This window comes from Eurosta solidaginis, chromosome 1 (genome assembly GCF_040869045.1).
Source record: "Eurosta solidaginis isolate ZX-2024a chromosome 1, ASM4086904v1, whole genome shotgun sequence".
NCBI lineage: Eukaryota > Metazoa > Arthropoda > Insecta > Diptera > Tephritidae > Eurosta > Eurosta solidaginis.
Genome location: NC_090319.1, coordinates 216,079,748 through 216,099,910, shown reverse-complemented (window position 1 = coordinate 216,099,910; position 20,163 = coordinate 216,079,748). Strand labels below are relative to the sequence as shown.

The 20,163-nt window shown below is 43.1% G+C and overlaps 1 protein-coding gene and 1 pseudogene across 11 annotated transcripts in view; one reads left to right on the top strand and one right to left on the bottom strand.

The window, feature by feature from the left end:
- Positions 1-20,163, top strand: part of nvd (neverland) — a 2,324,292-nt gene that overhangs the window by 325,048 nt on the left and 1,979,081 nt on the right. The window lies entirely within an intron of this gene.
- Positions 10,485-11,317, bottom strand: LOC137247227 (GPI transamidase component PIG-T-like; annotated as a pseudogene).

The following is a 20,163-nucleotide window of genomic DNA, read 5'->3' as shown; positions in this document are numbered from 1 at the left end:
CCGACATACTCCAGAAAAGGTTCCGAAATGGCTCTGAGGGAATCAACGACGGATCGCGAAAACCATACAGAAATGATTCCGGAAGGATCCCAAAATGATCCCGAAATAGTCCGGAAATGACCCAGATGGGATCCCGCACAGATCCAGAAATGATCCCGGAAGGGTCCAAAAACTACCCCGGAAAAGTAACAAAAAATCCCGAAATGGCTCCTACGGCATCCCGGACGGATCCAGAAATGATCTCGGAAGGGTCCCCAAATGATCCCAAAAGGGTCCCGAAATGACCCTGATGGATCCGGCAAACCATCAAGAAATTATGCCGGAAGGGTCCCCAAATAATCCCGAAATAAAACAGAAAAAGTCACGAAACGACCCCTAGAGGTTCCCAAATGATCCCATGTTAGGCCCAAAAAAGTACCAAAATGACCCTGACGGGATCCCGAAAGGATTCCGAAAACAATACAGAAATGATGCCGGAAAGGTCCTCAAATGATCCCCTAATAGTCCCGAAATGACCGTGACGGGATCCCGACAACTATCCAGAAATGATGCCGAAAGGGTTCCCAAATGATCCCGTATTAGTCGCGAAAAAGTCCCGAAATGACCCCGAAAACCATCCAGAAATGATGCCGAAAGGGTTCCCAAATGATCCCGTATTAGTCGCGAAAAAGTCCCGAAATGACCCCGACGGGATCCCGGACGGATCCCGAAAACCATCCAGAAATGATGCCGGATGAGCCCCAAAATGATCCCGAAAAAGTCCCCAAATGACCCCGACGAGATCCCGGACGGATCCCGAAAACCATCCAGAAATGATGTCGGAAGAGCCCCCAAATGATCCCGAAAAAGTCCCCAAATGACCCCGACGATATCCCGGACGGATCCCGAAAACCATCCAGAAATGATGCCGGAAGAGCCCTCAAATGATCCCGAAAAAGTCCCCATATGACCCCGACGAGATCCCACACGGATCCCGAAAACCATCCAGAAATGATGCCGGAAGGGTCCCCAAATGATCGCGAAATAGTCCCGAAATGATTCCGGAATAGTCCCGAAAATGTTCCAAAATAACCCCGACGGGATCCCGGACGGATCCCGTAAACTATACAGAAATGATCCCGGAAGGGTCCCAAAATGATCCCGAAATAGTCCCGAAAAAGTCCCGAAATTACCCCGGCGTAATCCCGGACCGATCCCGAAAACCATCCAGAAATGATCCCGGAAGGGTCTCGATATGACCCTTACGTGATTACAAATAAGGTGAAGCTAATTATAAAACCATGTTAATAAGGCAGCAGGCGCATTGGAGCGAATAAAAAGTTAGATAGAAACATACAGGTAAAGCTAATAAAAGCGTGCTAATAAAAACAATTGATGGAGGGCGGATGGCGGGAGTAGAGGAGAGGACCACTGATCGTTCCCCCAAAATTGTCTAGATCTCGTTCTGTATGTACCAGATACCAAAAACTATTGATTTAGGAGAAAATTTAGATTGAGTTATAACAATTTATGGATTTTACACCAGAGGGGGAATAAAGGGGGGCGGGCGGAGGGTGTCACTGCTTACTTTGTAAGCCCTCGACTTATTTGACCCCTTGAGTCTGTGATATTGGTGAAGGCCAGTATACGTAAAGTTATAATGTGTAAAAATTATGAAAAATAATTTCTCGAAGGGTCGTGGGACCCCCACCCCTCTTTCCATGTTCGAAAAAAATTTCGCTAGTATACTACTGTCTGTGTCCCAAATTTCATCAAAATACGTGTAGCCATTCTGGCGTGATTCGGACGCAAAGACGAAAAAATATAATAATTAAATTATAACTGTTCCTAGGGGGCGGGGACCACGCCCCTTTTGAAAAATATATAGCTAGTAGATCCTTCTAGACTATTGGCTATATGTGTGCAAAATTTCATCCAAATCGGTCCAGCCGTTCTTGCGTTATTGAGTCACAAAGACAAACGTCTGGACAAACATCCAAACATCCAAACATCCAAACATCCAAACATCCAAACATCCAAACATCCAAACATCCAAACATCTAAACATCCAAACATCCAAACATCTTAACATCCAAACTTTCCCATTTATAATATATATTAGATTAGATAGCTGTATGTTTTCAGCGTTTTTATAATACATAATTAAAAGTGCAGTTGTCCACATTAAGTTGGATAAACACATTTATTTTCTTATTTATATTGGGAAAGATACCCTGGTTGGCTACTCGGCGATACTCATCAACGCTCACATAACACCTTTTGTATACACATTAAATCCTCGTCAGGATTTCTATCTGTGTTTCACTTTCACTTGTATACACATTAAATCCTCGTCGGGATTTCTATCTGTGGGTCAGATTTCACCCTTTAAACACATTAAATCCATATAAGGATTTCTATTTGTGTTTCAAATCTCGAGGATTACACGTCATATCCACATCTCCGTTTTTTAAACTTTTTTGTAGACACACTAAGTTTTCAGAAAATATTTCTATCTGTGTCCAACACACCCTTTAGACACATTAAATATTTGCAGACGAATTCTCTTCTCTGCATTGCACATCACTGTAGACACATTAAATCCTCGTCAGGATTTCTATCTGTGTTTGATATCACTTTGTACACACTAGAACCTTTCAGGATTTCTATCTGTGCTGCATATCACTATATACACATTAAATCCTCGTCAGGATTTCTATCTATAACACTGTATACACATTAAATCCTCGTCAGGATTTCTATCTGTGGCTTACATAATCCTTGTGAGGATCTCTATAAGTGGTTCATATCACTGGCCACACATTACACCACGTCAAGATTTACATCTGATTCAAATTCTTATCACCAAATTCACATAAGATTACTTTCTGTGTTAACACATACAATCCGATCGGAGTTCAAATCCGTGTATTTTTTAGATTTTACTCACACAGCACAATCACAACAGGATTGATAGCTGGGCTACGTACAAAAAAAACAAAACACTCTTATAATTTTTGCTGCGGTTGAATATACACCAACGCCACTAAGTCTTTTGCCTTCAAGTTCGACACCTTCAAAGAAACAAAATATTTAAATTAATAAAATCAATGGAGACCTATATTAGATTGGCTGATTCCATAGTGGAGTTTGAGAAAGATTTCAACTCTGCCCCGGCCGAATCCCGGAACAAGCACATCCTTGCACTACTGCAAGAGGAGCTAAAGGCACTATGGAAGAAGACCAAGTCCACATATGAAAGTCTTCTCAGCAATCCTGAGCTGTCCAAAGACGAGCTCAGCTCACTAAGAAAGAAGAATAAAAGTTGCTTCGCATGCTACCTGCAATGCATGTCTGCTGTGGCGGCTGAAGCCGAAGCTATCACCCCACAGCCGGCAAAGGATGAAGCAAAGGATGAAGACTCTTCGCGCCGTGGACATAAAATGCGGCTGCCGCCTTGTGACACCGATGTATTTAAAGGCGACTACCTCTCCTGGCCAGCCTTTAGAGATATGTTCACGGCAATATACATCCACAATACCGATCTGAAAGATGTCGAGAAATTATACTATTTAAAACAAAAAACGCAAGGGGAGGCAAAAGAAATAGTGGGCAGGTGCTCGTTAACAAACGAGGGTTTTGCAACCGCCTGGAAAAACTTAAGCGACAGGTACGAAAATAAACGTATCCTCGTCAACACCCAACTTAAACTCTTATTTAATCTGACGGCAGTCGAACAGGAGTGTGGAACCTCAATCAAAAAATTGCAACGGGAGATAAACAATTGCATCTCAGCGCTACAATGTCATAATATTGACATCACAAATTGGGATGCAATCATAACCTACTTATGCTCCACAAAACTCCCTGAATCTACATTGGCTCTTTGGGAACAGACCGTAGAACGAAAAACAGATATTCCGAAATGGGAATCCAATGTCCAATCGCTTCCAGACATTAGAGACGGTTTCCGATCTTAGGGGTAATAAAACGACAAAAACTCCCAAAGGTCAGAATTCGAATTCTAGGGAAAGTTCTACGAAACTCGGGGTTTACCAAGCCAGCGTACCAAAGTCGGCATGTAAGATGTGCAACAGTACGGAGCACAAATTACGAAATTGCCAAAAATTCCGTAGGTTGTCCACGTCAGGAAAAATCGATTTTATCAAAAACAATAGTTACTGTCTGAATTGTCTGTCGGGTGGACACACCGTGACACGATGCACTAGCCAATTCAATTGCAGCACGTGCCACGCAAGGCACAACACCTTGCTCCATCTTCCGACAGCACAACCAAAGCCAACTCCTCAAAGGTGGACTCAAAACGCCACCGACAACACACCTTCAACCTCACAGCAGGGTAGGGCAAGGATGGCGTCTGAAAAAAGACAAGATAATGCTAATAACGTCTCTTCGTGTCATGCTAACACCACTAAAGGGGTGTTATTAGGAACAGCACGTGTTAATATACACTATAATGGAGTGAAATTTTCCGCCAGAGCGCTGATAGACTCTGGGTCCGAATGCTCTTTCATAACAGAAAGACTAAAAAAACGAATAAACCTTCCATCCAAACGTCTGCATGTGCAAGTGTCAGGAATAAATAATACACCATCTGCACAGGTAAAGGTATCATGTGTGATTACGTTAGGTTCGCTCACAGACCCCTTAGTGAGCATCGATACAGTGGTCCTAGTCCTGCCCCAATTAACAGGGGACCTTCCGACTTGCCAAATTAGCGCAACGACTCGACAAGCGTTTCCGGATCTGATTCTGGCGGATAAGAGGTTCTTCATTAATGAACCAGTCGACCTCATACTTGGAGGCGACATTTATCCCCAGATAATACTGAACGGTAGAAGGAAGAACGTTCTAAATACGCTTCTCGCCCAAGAAACCGTCTTCGGTTGGATTCTAACTGGTCGTGCAGAAGTACCTCACCCAACTAATACACGGGTATCCTTTTTTAATGAAATCAGCCTAGACAAGCAACTAACCGCTTTCTGGGAACTTGAAAACGTACCTAAGAAAAGGGCACTTAACGAAGATAATGCCTATTGCGAGGAACTTTTCAGACTTACAACAGAAAGAAATTCCGATGGCAAATATACTGTCGTCCTTCCTTTTAAACAGGATTTTCCTAACAACATCTCCTTAGGGCCTTCTCTAAACGGCGTCTGCTCCCAATTCTACCGGAATGAGACGCGCCTAGCCAAGACACCGGCCCTACAGACAGATTACAATAGGATACTAGCGGAATATGAGACATTGGGACATATGTCAAAAGTTCCAAAAATCATACCACCCCACGTGACCGATTGCTACTTCTTACCCCATCATGCGGTTATAAAAGAGGAAAGCACCACGACCAAAGTTCGTGTGGTGTTCAACGCTTCGTGTCCCACAGCCAATGGCACAAGCCTAAACGACGTACTTTATACAGGCCCAGTGCTTCAGGCCGACTTAACGATTCTACTCCTTCGATGGAGATTCTTTAAATATGTTTTTAATAGCGACATCGAAAAGATGTACCGGCAGATATGGGTAAAGCCAAACCAAACACAATTCCAGAGAATAGTTTTTCGCAACAATCCTAGTGACCCTATCAGCGTCTACGAATTAAAGACAGTCACCTTTGGAGTCAATTGTGCTCCTTATCTGGCGATAAGGACATTGCATCAACTAGCAGACGACGTTGAAACTTCATTACCCATTGCCGCAGATATCTTACGGACAGGTATGTACGTCGATGAAGTTCTAGCCGGGGGACATAGCATCGAATCCACACTCAAAGCTCGCGATGAAATCACAGATGCATTACAGTCCGCTGGTTTTTCCCTCCGCAAATGGACGTCAAATTGCTCACGAATACTTAAAGGAATACCCAAACCGCATCTGCTCAACGAAGACTTTTTGGAATTCGAGGACACGAGTACGGTCAAGACCCTAGGTATTCGATGGAACGCGCATGCGGATTATTTTTACTTCACGGCAAAACCAATTGAAAATCGGGATATGTTAACGAAAAGGGCAATACTTTCTGCAATCGCTAAACTTTTCGATCCTCTAGGTTGGCTCGCCCCAGTCTTCATTGTTGCAAAAATCATTATGAAAGACATTTGGCTAGAGGGGACTGACTGGGACGAACCAGTGTCGGCAGGAACCCTAGACCGATGGCATAATTTTATGCAGGAATAGCCCTCCATTAACGGAATTCGTATCTCACGTTGGGTGTATTTTACGCCAACCAACGACGTTGAAATACACGGCTTTTGCGACGCCTCGGAAAAAGCTTACGCCGCGACAGTCTTTTTACGAGCAAAGATAAAGGATGAGGTCTACGTTAACTTATTAATAGCAAAAACAAGAGTAGCACCCGTTAAAACAGTTTCCTTACCCCGATTAGAGCTATGCGGTGCAGTGTTGCTGGCCGAAACCATCGAATCAGTGCGTGAAAATCTGCATTTAGAAGATTTCAATCTACACCTATGGACAGACTCCACAATTGTTTTGGCGTGGATAAGAAAACCCCCTTGTTCTTGGTCAACCTTTGTCGCTCATCGAGTAACGAAAATAGTAGAAAAGGTAGGAAACAAATCCTGGCACCACGTAGAATCCGCATCCAATCCTGCAGACCTGGCTAGCCGAGGACTATCAGCGAAGGAGTTAGTCAATAACTCTTTGTGGTGGCAGGGACCTTCTTGGTTACAAGAAGATATGACAGAATGGCCAATACGAGAAAAGGACTATCGGACTAACATAGAGGAGAAACGGGTGCAGGTTCATACAACTTCAAAAATAAGAGAGAAAGACGACATCCTCGAACGGTTTTCCAATTTATCCAGGGCCTTGAGGGTCATATCGTATGTTCGAAGATTTATCCAAAGAACCAATCCTAAGACAAAATCTTCCTTTAAAGCGGCATCGCCTTCATTTCACCCGATGAAATCCAGGCCACGACAAGTCAGTCAATAGCTTTCTACCAACGGAGGCACTATTCGGAGGAACTTTCGAGTTTAAATTCCGGGAAGCACATCGGTTCAAAGAGTGAAATCCCCCCTCTCACCCCCCTTGTCGATGAAAAGGGCATATTGAGGGTGGGCGGTCGTCTTTCAGGGGCCAAGGATCTTCCCTACAGTGAACGGCACCCGATCATTCTGCCGTATGTCTGCCGGCTCACACGACACCCTGCATGGGGAGAACCAACTTATGTTTCGTCGCCTACGCACACAATAATGGATCCCTAGGGTTAAAAATATGATCCGATCGGTCATACACAATTGCAAAACGTGCACAATATTCCGCAAACGGACCCAAACCCAACTTATGGGAGATCTACCCTCAGAACGAACCACCTTTTCCCGGGCTTTCACCAATGCGGGGGTAGATTTTGCCGGACCATTTGATATCAAATCTTATAGTGGAAGAGGATACCGCATGTCAAAGGGTTACGTCTGCCTCTTTGTTTGTTTTGCAACCAAGGCGATTCACTTGGAAGCCACTAGTGACCTCAGTACTGCCGCATTCCTGGCAGCGTTCGATAGGTTTGTTGCTCGGCGAGGATGTCCAAAGAACATCTACTCCGACAACGGAACCAACTTTGTCGGAGCCTCCAGAGCTCTCCGCTCAGAACTCAAAGCCTTCCTGGCGGACGCTCGCAACCGAACTCTATCCAAGTACTGTCACCAAAACCTGACATGGCATTTCATACCACCAGGAGCTCCTCACATGGGCGGACTATGGGAAGCAGGGGTCAAGAGCTTCAAGAACTACTTCAAGATCGCTTTGGATCACATTTTTTACCCTTGAAGAGTTCAGCACACTACTTTGTCGAATCGAGTCCTGTCTCAATTCTCGACCGTTAAGCCCCTCCTCCAACGAGCCGTCCAACTCGGAGCCACTTACTCCAGGCCATTTCCTCGTGGGAGGGCACCTGTTAGCTCCACCGGAGATCGACGTCAGCGAGAATCGCGCATCAATCGTCAATCGATGGGAAAAACTTAAGGCGCTGCATCAAACCTTCTGCAAACGGTGGAAAACTGAGTATCTCACCGAATTGCAGAAGCGCGTCAAGTGGAAGCATCCACAATCAAACCTTAAACAGGGGGACCTGGTGGTCAGGAGGATAATCTTTCCCCCAACGAATGGAGACTAGGTCGGATAGCCACCCTTCATTATGGCTACGATAACCGAGTTCGAGTCGTCGAACGGGATACGGCACGGGGACAAACCACCAGACCAATCACGAAATTGGTCCTACTACCACCCTCCAGTGAGGGTAAAGGAGACTTGTAACTCCCACCAGTTATAAAAGACCCCCTTAAATAAAATTAACCCCGCTCTCGTTCACCCTGAACGAGGCCAACAACTCGCTCAACCCAACTCTCGTCAACCCCGAACGAGGCCAACACAATCCTAACGCAGATCCATTATCTGCCACAGAACACCGTTGAATCAATAATTACAACCTCCCCCCCCCCCCCCCCCCCCCCCCAAAAAAAAAAGGAATGGATTAATGTTTTAAAATTATGGTGAATATAGTGTCATAAATTTGATTATAAATTTAATAAGTATTAATTTGAAAAATGAAACTATACATATCTATCTAATCAATTGATTGGTTGATTAAGGTAATTATATCGCATATGACTCCAAAGATTATTGAAAACTATAGTCAGTTTTCGATCATCAAAGTAGTCATATGGTCCAGGGGTTATCTCTTATGTTCCATGGTATAAGAACTCATTAGTTAGTAAAAAAAAACAAGAAGTAACCCAATCGCATTCACATGTAGGGAAATTCAAGAAAAGTATGTTCAACGCTATTTCCACAGTTAAGGACCCGTCTGCAATATGAGCCTCTTTTTGTGAGAACTGTAGCACCCTGATACCTAAAAAATGAACCGCACTTTGGGACCAGGGCACCGCCCATAAAAAGCATAAAAACAAGTGCACTGACAGTCCGATTACAAGACATGGTCCCTCATTATATTCGCGCTTATTAAAGTTTAATGTATATAAATAAGATTGACACACTGCGGTCACTATCAAGAAAAATACAAAAACACATACCACTTTCACCTCCGATAAGTATCACGGCTGAATCCACATCATCTGCCTCCACAGCCAACGTTTAATGCGCACAATCCGTGGAATTTGTTACACCGTTTTAGATAACCGTTGATTTGGGGCGTTGTAGTAAAAGGTGAGCGATGCGCTGTAACGGAAACGGTTGGAATTATTAACTTAAAGGTAAGTTCTATTACATGCAGCTGGTCAGAGTGCTCGCATACCTGTAACAAGGGCTCGTTCACCTCGTAATTCGCTTCTTCAGGATTTCCCTCAGCGGGGGGTTGTCTTAAATACATCAAAGAATATATATATTTCGACCGAAGTTGTGTCGGATTGTCAAAGCAGGTACCAGAAATTGTTGAAAGTCAAATGGAGTGGTATATGTGCTAAGGAATTCAGTAACACGCCTGTGATGGTTCATCTCATCGTGACAACAAATATTTACAGATTTACCACATATCTTCATTTGGTACGTCAGTAAACGCAATATGTCCTCAGCTTTGAAATTGTTTTAAGCCTAAGAGTAATTGAATTCAATTGCTCAAATTCAATGCGATCTATTTTCATTTTCCCTCCAAGGCTTCCTGACAAGTTTCAGGTCTAATAAATGTAATATTTTTTATAGAATCTAAACATTCATTACCGTGCGCACTTGTGCGGTTGAATACTTCAGCGAACCATGCTTTCCCAATATGCGGTGGAGGATTTCTCGTCCAAATCGCGCACAATGTCACTTAATGTAGCACGTTCGATTGTCCCTTCCAAGGTTTTTGTTTTAATTGCTAGCATATTCGATTGCGCAGCCATTTTTAATTACTGAAGGCTTTGCTTCAGCGGCATTCGGCACTGGTGGACATAGCTCTCGACAAACTTCATATTTATCAAAATCACGTAAATTAGACTTATATGTAGCATCGGCGTTAGCAAATAAGACCCTCATTACTCTGCGCAACCTTTGCTGCGCTTTAGGCAAAAGCTTCGTTTCTTCAGCACCCAACAATTCCCTGGCGATTAGTGACTGCTGCAGCCGTCGTACACGCTCAGTGGAGAATAAGTCATTACCCTACCGGAAATGCACTTTAGCAAAGGGATTGACATGCTTGTGGCAATATACTAACACCGGCTCGATTTCATCGGGTGGATATTCCAGCCACTTCAGGAATATATAATCAAAATCAAAAGATATTTGTACTGTCCTTAGAGCAGGTATTCCGAAAACCAATTCTAAATGATATGGACGGACACGTTGAATACCTGATATGTAATGTATTATATTTGGTTTTAAACTGTATTCCGCACCATTTTTAGTTTGCACACTAAATTTCAGCGGATGCATATAGGAAGGTACAAACCACGGTATATTTTCTTGCAGGATGATAGGCAATGTTGAATACTGGGTATTTGGCCCTAACCCACAGGGGGTGGTGTTAAATCCTAAGGTTGATCGTCGAGATGATCCAAACTGCAATACCCATTCAAACCTTGTCCAAACAGATGTCGTAGCGAAAAATCACCATTTGAGCCAAGTCGTTTTCGACCATAGACTAAGTTTGCCGTTTCAGTAAACTCCAAAATGCAATCGCTATTATAACTTTTACACATTGTACGCATTTTTATACCCAACGAGTGGTAATTTGTATTGTGACCATAGCCTGAATTCAGTAAGGACGCGAATCCTAGTTTGCTATTGCATGGCAACATTTTTTTTTTCCATGGTGTTAAACTTTCTGTGCAAACGATTGCTCGAGGCAAGCTGGCATAACGTTATAAATTGTGGTATTTTTTCTTTACTACCAGTTACAAATTGTGGGCGAAACTAAATTTGGGCTCCACACTATTTGTTTTGTCAATAAAATTTAAGGAGGCGCATAGTAGTCCGGAGAAGGTGCTTGCAAGTTTCATCCACTGATCATCGACTATGGTTGATGTCAGTTTTTTCCCGCAAACCATGCTCTTACCTCTGCGCCCGGTGCTGAGTCCACTACTGGATATCCTAAAGTTTCATATCGCCAAAGTACGTGAGTCAAGCCGATATGTAACTCTTTAACCTCGTATAAGAGCAAGGTTTCTGCAATGGGACGTGGTATGATTTGGGTGTAATGAAAATTATCTTTATCGCCATAATGCCAATGGGTTGTAAACTGAAAATACATATTAACATGTCCATTTGGCAGGGGCCGAATACAAAGTTCTTCATGAACTCGCACAGCTTCAATAGACCAGATCAAAAGGATGATCAGATGAATATTTTCGAATATTCGTAGCATTCAAAATCGTCCTTAGAAATTGACACAGACGAATTAATGCCAATAAAACAAATCCGTATCAGAAAACGGAAGCTGTTCCTCTTAATACGCTTTAAGAAGCTATTACCAGCTGATGTCTAGAGGTGAGGCTGTGCTAATACTGTACGCTTGATTTGCAAATTTATGCCGAACACCTTCTCCAATCCGGCGATCCCCATGGTAACAATCTGAAACGAAAAGAAAAAATTATATTAATCGAGCTAGCCAGCAACTTGGCAAAAATCCACGTTTCTTGGAAATTCATTCTAAAATGTGTGTATACTCACTGCCATGAATGAATGACATTGTGAATGAACGAATCAAGGTTGCCACTCGATGACATTTGCTTTTGTCTTTTCTTACGCCGTAAACACATTGCGCGCGACCCCATGGGATCACAAGTCGGATCCGCGGGATCCAACAAACTCGAGTGTTAGTACCCGAACAACTTTACCTTTTTCCGACAAATGAAAAGTTTGTTTTAGTCTGACAATTTGGTGCATAAAACCACAATCAAAACCAACCTTCTGGAAAAAAAAAAATAATTTTCGCGGTTTATTTGCATTGTTTTCCCTGTTAAAAAGGTTAGGGTAAAATTAAAGTGTAAAACATAAACAAAACATGTCGCACTCAATAGTGGTCTCACTTTCATGATAGAAATTGTCTTTGCGTATTGAAGTTCCGATAAAGTTTCGTCAGTCCTTTTAGCTGGAAATCCAAGCAAGAATAAAGGAGTCTCCTATATGCTTTCGATACTACAAATAAGGGAGAAATTAAACTTTTAGGAAAGCCTATAAAATGTATGTCGCGTCAGAACTCAGACGCGAGTTTTCCCTTAATACTTTCATGACATGACCATTATGTATCATTACACTGCAATGGGCAGCACCGCACAGCTGTCTCATTCCAACGATTGGAAGAGCAAACAGCTGACAGCTCTACAAATTACCACACTCGATAGTGTAGGCTATTATGTTTGTTGAAATCAACAAACACACCACAATTTGTGATTCTCACACAACATGGCCCAAATCAACACAAAGAGTGTTCCCAGACAGCGAATAAAGGCCTCTTTACATCTGTCGCACATTTTATCTGCACGACGTCATTTGACTAGTCATTTTACAGTCATTCATAGGTTATATTCATAGCCACGTTTGTATCGGCGTGGGTAAGTTTTGTGACCAAATTTTTGTAGGGCAACTACAAGGAGCCGTGAAAATACACGGGTAACTCGTGATACCATCGGCTACACAAATGTAGCGTATATTACCGCATATTGCCTGTATTAGGCAAACACCAAAAAATGAGTGCTTTCAATATCAGAATTTCATTATGATGAGAATATTTACCAAAACTAAAGATACCTTTAGGCGTATCTCAATAAAATTATATTAAATATAACAGTGGTTTCAACCACTACCAACACGTCACTACATCGGCAGAATAACTTAACCAGACTATTCATCCCAAATACACCCTTAACCCGAGTACGCCAACCACAAGCTCGACCAATTAAGCTTCTACTCTCCGCCCATACGCCACCCAACCCCCCTTAAAATACAAACCAAATAATAACAAGTTCCCGTTCCAGAATGACGGGTTTCTCGGTCAAACGCAACAAGACGGAGCAACGCGTTGACTCCTTCACCGTCTCCTGCCGGTTGTGCCAGAAGAACCACGGCATACGACTATGCCCGCTGTACAGGGGAATGTCGGCAGAAGAACGCCTCAGGGCCGTCCTTATACACTGGCACTGCCCCAATTGCCTATCGCCGTTCCATCGGTTAGAGATATGCCCTAGCAACGACCGTTGCCACCGCTGCCGTGAACCACACCACACTACGCTTCACATGGAGGACGAGCAAGCACGGTCACGCCCAATCCCTTGCGAAGAGCGCGACGACGACGAAAGCGACGAGGTACTATCGATCAACATCACCGAGGACACACGATCGTGGGCCCAACAGTTAGAAGAGGAGGAGAAGGAGATGGAAGAGTTCACGAGAAGTGCAGCCGCCTTAACCATCGCCCCAACGGCCAGTGGAGAAGCACGATCCTTCCGACCGCTGCTTCAGCATGAGAAGCAGAAAAGCCATCAGCGACACATGGAACACGGGGATGGCGCGGAGACGCGTCCTTTCCGCCCATCGCACCGCAATGCCAGTGGGCGCCGGGGCGGCGCGGAGCCGCGTCCGTTCCGCTCGACCCGACTCTCTACTGGCAGAGCGGCCCCGTATCAACCATGCACGAAGGGTACCACCACCACTATCGTTCCACATCAGGCGCACCCCGCCGGCTTCAGGACAGGGCGCTTGCGGGAAACCCACGACGCGATGACGATCGCCCGAGCATTTATTGCTATTGCTCCTACAGCGATCATACGAATAGAGGCAGGGGGCGCCTCCATCTGGTACGAGCACTCATTGATCCCTGCGCGCCGACGTCCGTGATAGACGCGCACCTGGCCAACGACCTCCAACTCGAACGGCTTAATACGGCCAGAACTACGAAGTGCACACTAGTGTTACGCGGGAAATACGGGGTAATGAATCGAGTCACGACTCAGGCAACGGTGGTAGCACGGCATACGCGTCTCAACCCAATCGCGATGATTGACTCCTCGGTCGCCGCACCCTTCCAGTTTATGAGACTCGCAGACCCGACGTTCTATCGATCTGCGCCGGTTCTCTTAACACTCGGGGCCGACGTGTACGCCACCATTATGGTTAGTGGCACAGCCCCAGCCACGGTCAACGGGCTCCTCACGCAGCCGACGATCTTCGGACTGGTCATTTCAGGAGCGTTCCAGCCATAACGGTCTGGCAGCGTTCTTACGCGTCTACAGCCTTTATATAATACATAATACAAATTACATCCAATTAACCAGGTGCATCAAAACCAAGCAACCCCACGTACATGCATACTAACTTTTCCTTTTTATTCACAGCTCCGCCAAGAGAGGCTGCATTAGTGGTGACCGGGAGATCACATTGGAATTTTAATTTATTTTAAGTTATTTAATTTATCTAAGTTATCACGCCTTGGGACGGTTGCTGGCGTACTCAACAGTTTTGTTTTTTTTTTAACTCTTTCGAGTTGCTCGCCGCAAGGGGGCCGGCATGTTTAGGCCACCAGCCCAAATATTCGCTACCACCCTAATGCACATTTTTGGCAATTTTATTATTTACCGGTAACGGCCCACCCCTGCCGAGCGCTAACTTTAAAGGGGAAAAACTCGACGAAAGTTAGCTATCGGCAGGTGGTGCGGACCTTTTTCGTTTTTTAAACTTTCTTTTCTGTTTGGAACGTCAAAGAGCCAGCAGCTAGCCCCAGGTGAGTAATAAAAAAAAGTGAGTTATATATATCAACCATTTCCCACCTTTTTCCATTTTTGGTACTAAGTGCGATTTTCATCGTCATTAATATTTGCAAATTAATATAAAGTGAGTTTCCCAAGTGCACAGTGAGTTGTCGATTTTAATTGATATATCTAGTTTTCCGCATTATACTTGCGCTCCTCCGTGCGCATTTGAATTGATAAAGTTATAATTGTCCGTGTTGAATTGCCAAGTGAAAATTTCTTATATCCTAACTACTTGCACTTGCGGGAAGATTGCACTTTGATAAATTTGGATTTTGTATTTCCATTAATTTTAATTCTGCCCTACTGCATAAAGTCGGAATAACTATTTATATTGTGAAATAATTAGTTTGTGAGAGTTTTCATTTTGTAAACACGTAACGTAGCTCGTCGCTAATACCTCACTTTATATTTGATAAATAAATAATAATACATTGTGATTACTCGATATTAATTCTCTCTTTTTTATTTCTTTATTTGCGTGCGATCGCGCCCTACGACCCGGGTGCCACATTCCCCCCGCAACACGGATATTGTATAATTTACGTTATCATTAACAAAAATTAAGTCTAAGATACGAGACAGCTGATTAGAAAAGATATTTATCTGAGTAAGACCGCAACTCATTAGATTATCTATCAAATAAATTTCGGATATGCTGTTGACATTATTAGCAACAAGCTGATTACAGCCATCAATATAGGACCAATCAATCCTCGTGTTCCAATGACACATGAACCAAATACGGATAGGGATTTAACATGCAAATGCAACAACAATGTGATCCATATGGCAGTCAGATCTTGTATAATTTACGTTATCATTAACAAAAATTAAGTCTAAGATACGAAATAGCTGATTACAAAAGCTATTTATCTGAGTAAGACCGCAACTCATTAGATTATCTATCAAATAAATTTCGGATATGCTGTTGACATTATTAGCAAAAAGCTGATAACAGCCATCAATATAAGACCAATCAATCCTCGTGAACCATATGGATCACAATGTTGTTGCATTTGCATATTAAATCTCTATCCGTATCTGGTTCATGTGTCATTGGAACACGAGGAATATTTCCCAGATTGAAGTCACCAAGAACACAGATACTGTCATAATCATGAAGATTAAATGCTAGCTCCAGAATATTATCTACATGTGATCTATAAAGCATATCATCACTAGTAGGAGGTATGTACGAAGCACAAATAGTGATATTTGAAACTCCTTTTACTGACACACATAGCTGATCCAATAGTGTATCGTTATTGTTTAAGATAACCAGTGAGGAGCGGTATTTCCTTTTGACTGCGATTAAAACATTTCCCCCTCTACTATGACCAGTTTTAACATAATCACGATCCTTCCGAAACACATTGTAGAGATTAGTATCAAAATATTCATTGTCGTAAAAACTCTCCTTTAGCCAAGTTTCAACGAGTACGAAAGTATCATAATCTAAGTTTGAGCTCAATGCGAATAGCAGCTAAGATTTAGTTCTCAACCCAGAAACGTTTAGAAAATATATTTTCAATTTCTTGGGAGCAATCAACTTCTTGGGACCAGTTACACTAGCGGGATTAGTTACATTAGCGGGATTAGTTATCGCTGCTGGAGCGATGTTGTTGAAAAAAAAAAAAACGGAATGGACGAATTTTCACAAATTCAGGCCATATAGCTGGATCAAGCACCTTGTCAACGGAACATTCAGAAACACCCAGTTGGAAGTTAACTTTACTAACTTTGTCAAGGGAAATATCTTCCTTCACCAGAGTATGACAGAGTAATAAACTAGTCTCAATTTTAGCATGACTTGGGACATAGGCCAAGATATCAGCCTCCTTAACACTCGGCGGGAATGACGATATATGCAGATATTTAAAAACGGTAACAACTTTTAATTCACTAGTATTTGAATTACCCACAACAATGGGCTTATTTAGCTTTCTGCGATTATTTTTCGCAACGATTTCCCACTGGGGTACTTGACGCGCAGAAGATTGGTTGAATCCAGCAACGCGAGGCGCCCAGCGGGTTATGGGATCAGAATATGCCCGCGGTAGGTATGCCTGTCGTAAGAGGCGACTAAAATACCAGATTCAAGGGGTTGTGTAACGCAACCCTTCAGGTTTCCAGCGCAATATATAGCTTCTCCGAACCCAATTGTCAACCTCACCTATCCGCGGCGAATCCTGTTTCACTAACAGATGAGGCTCTGGCGACCACAAGCTCCTCATGGAACTTGGGGGTGGGGAGGGGGGAATGGCCTGAAGGTTTAATGTGGCCACATAAATCGTTCCCGAGATGGTCGGGCTAGCACCTTAATGGTGCTGTGGTACCGGAGCGTACCGGATATTTATCCGGCAAAGGACCATCACATCGATAACACTCCCCAAAACCTTCTTGGAGCAATCTTATCGCTACAACAACAACAACAACAGAGGCAGCGACCGCGGCAAAGCTAGGGATAGTAGCTTCACTTGATTTGCCTTTTGCATTTTTGTTTGCATGTATACGAGGCGTAGGCATAGTCGTAGCAGAGCCTTCCAAAGCAGCATTGGATGTAGCTGCTGGTACAGCATTTGCAGAGGGAGAAGACAAACCAGCATTATGACTTGTTCTGTTGTTGTTTTTGTTTGCCTTTAATTCCAATTCTCTTAATTGCACATTCTTTGTTGTGCTTGAATTGGTTGGTTTGTCACTCACAGCTTTCTCAGTAGCAGAATCATTGAGTATGAGCTGTATTAAAAATTTACCTACAATGCTACTTAGATTATTAATTTCAGAATTTAATGCTGAGAGAACAGAGCCTTTATTCTCCAACTTAGAGCTCAAAACACAAATTTCAGCAGTAAGATCATCTGATTTCTGCATTAAATATTTATTTTCGTCATGAAGTGCATTGACACTTAACAGAATGCGAGCATTTTCACGTCTCACTTCAGCAAGTTCATCGGCTAGCAGTGCTAATTGATGATTGTTTTTGTTTGCACTTTCATCACAATTATTATTAACAGATGGTAGAACAGACAGAGGTTGTTGGTGCATAGATGAGCGCCTCTCATCAGAGCAAGTTTAAAAAAAAAAAGGTTTGTCAGAAGTCAGCCAAAAGTCCAAGTCACTCTGCAACAAACCAACACACTCAAGGTGAAAAATCTCTTTACACAGACTGCACTGCACCGTCGGCTTCCCACGATTCACTTTATGACCGCAACTGCATGGCATGTCACCCTGTTAGATACACTTATTGCTGCTTTAAAGATTAGATTGATTTATTCGTATTGAGTTTATTCTTTCGTCATGCTAACGATTATACAAAAGACAAATAAATGTGCATTAACACGATTTAAACACTACAAACTCATTAGATTAGATAAATATACGGAGCAAATTGAGAACACGTTCGAACAACGACGTCCGGCAGTAAAGTGTGGACCCTCCAGGGATCCTTTCTGGACGGTTTGTGGAATCCCGTCGGGGTAATTTCGTAACATTTTATGGATTATTTTGGGTACATTTGGGAAGTTTGCCGGAATCAGTTCGAGATAATTTGGGGATCCTTCCGGGATCATTTTTAGATGGTTTTCGGAATCCGTCCGGGATGCCTACGGTGTTATTTCGTGACCTTTTCTGGACTTTTTCAAGATCATTTGGGGACCCTTCTGAGATAATTTTAGGATCAGTCCGGGATCCCGTCGGGGTCATTTCGGAACATTTTTGGGACTATTCCGGGATCATCTGGGGATCCTTCCTGTATCAGTTCTGGATGGCTTTCGGGATCCCGTCAGGGTCATTTCGGAACACTTTTGGAACTATTCCGGGATCATTTGAGGTTCTTGCGGCATTATTTCTGGATCCGTCCGGGATCCAGTCAGAGTCATTTCGGGAATTTTTTGAGACTATTTCGGGATCATTTGAGGACCCTTCCGGCATCATTTCAAGATGGTTTTCGAGATAAGTCCAGGATCCCGTCAGGGTTATTTCGGGACTTTTTCGGAACTATTGCGGGATCTTTTCGTGGCCCTTTCGGGATCAGTACTGTACAGTTTTCGGGGCCCCGTCAGGGTAATTCCGGGACTTTTACGGGATCATTACAGCATGGTTTTCGGGACCCGTCAGCGTATTTTCGGGACTGTTTCGGGACATTTAGGGACAATTGCGGCATCATATCTGGATGGTTTTTGGGATCCGTCCTGGGTTCCGTCAGGGTCAATTCGGGACTAATTCGAAAAAACATAAGCGTGCCTTTCAGGTTATCAGCTCATTAAATTATAATTTTTTACTCTATTACAAAAATAAACTACATTGACGAAAATAATTTTTAAACAGATAACTTGATAAGCAGGCTAACGTGAATAGCCCATATATTTTATTTTCCCCTTGCGGACGGGGCCGCGGGTAAAGGCTAGTAATAAATGCGTAAGGTTGGATGTTTGGATGCTTGTATGTCCAGATGTTTGTCTTTGTGACTCAATCACGCAAGAACGGCTGGAGGGATTTGGATAAAATTTGGCACAACATAGCCAATAGTATAGAACGATCTACTGGCTATACATTTTTGAAAAGGGAGGTTGGGCCCCGCCCCGTAGGAACAGTTATAATTTAATTATTATATTTTTTCGTCTTTGTGACTGAATCACGCCAGAACGGCCACACGGATTTTGATGAAATTTGGGACACTGATAGACAATAGTCTACTGGTGAATTTTTTTTCGAAAATGGAAATGGGAGGGGTCCCCATGGTAAACCTTCCCCTTCAAACAATTACTTTTAAATAACTTTTACACATTATAACTTTACGTTTACTGACCTTCACCAATATTACAAACTTGGGTCAAATAAGTCGAGGGCTTACAAAGTGAGCAGTGACACCCTACCCCCTCTCCCCCTATGGAGCAGAATTTATAAATTGTTATAACTCAATATAAATTTTCTCCTAAATTAATAATTTTTGGTATCAGGCTTATACAGATGGAGCTCTAAACAATTTTGGAAAAACGATTAGTGGTGCTCTCCTTCTCCTCACGCCATCCGTCCTCCTTCAATTGCTTTTATTAGCACGCTTTTATTAGCTTTACCTGTATGTTTTTTTGTAACTCTTCATTCGCTCCTACTGCCTTATTAACATGCTTTTATAATTAGCTTCACCTTATTTGTAATACCGCCAGGGTCAAATCGAGACCCTTCTTTCTGGATGGCTCTCGGTATCCAGTCGGGTTCATTTCGGGATTACTTCGGGACACTTCCGGGATCATTTCTGTATAGTTTTCGGTATCCGTCCGGGACTTTTTGCAGACTATTTCGGAATCATTTGGGGACCCTTCCGGCATCATTTCTGGATGGTTTTCGGGATTCGGCCGGCATCCCGTCAGGGTAATTTCGGCACTTTTCCGAGCATATTTCGGGATCATTTGGGGAACCTGCAAGGATCCTATCTGTACGGTTTACGGAATCCCGTCGGGGT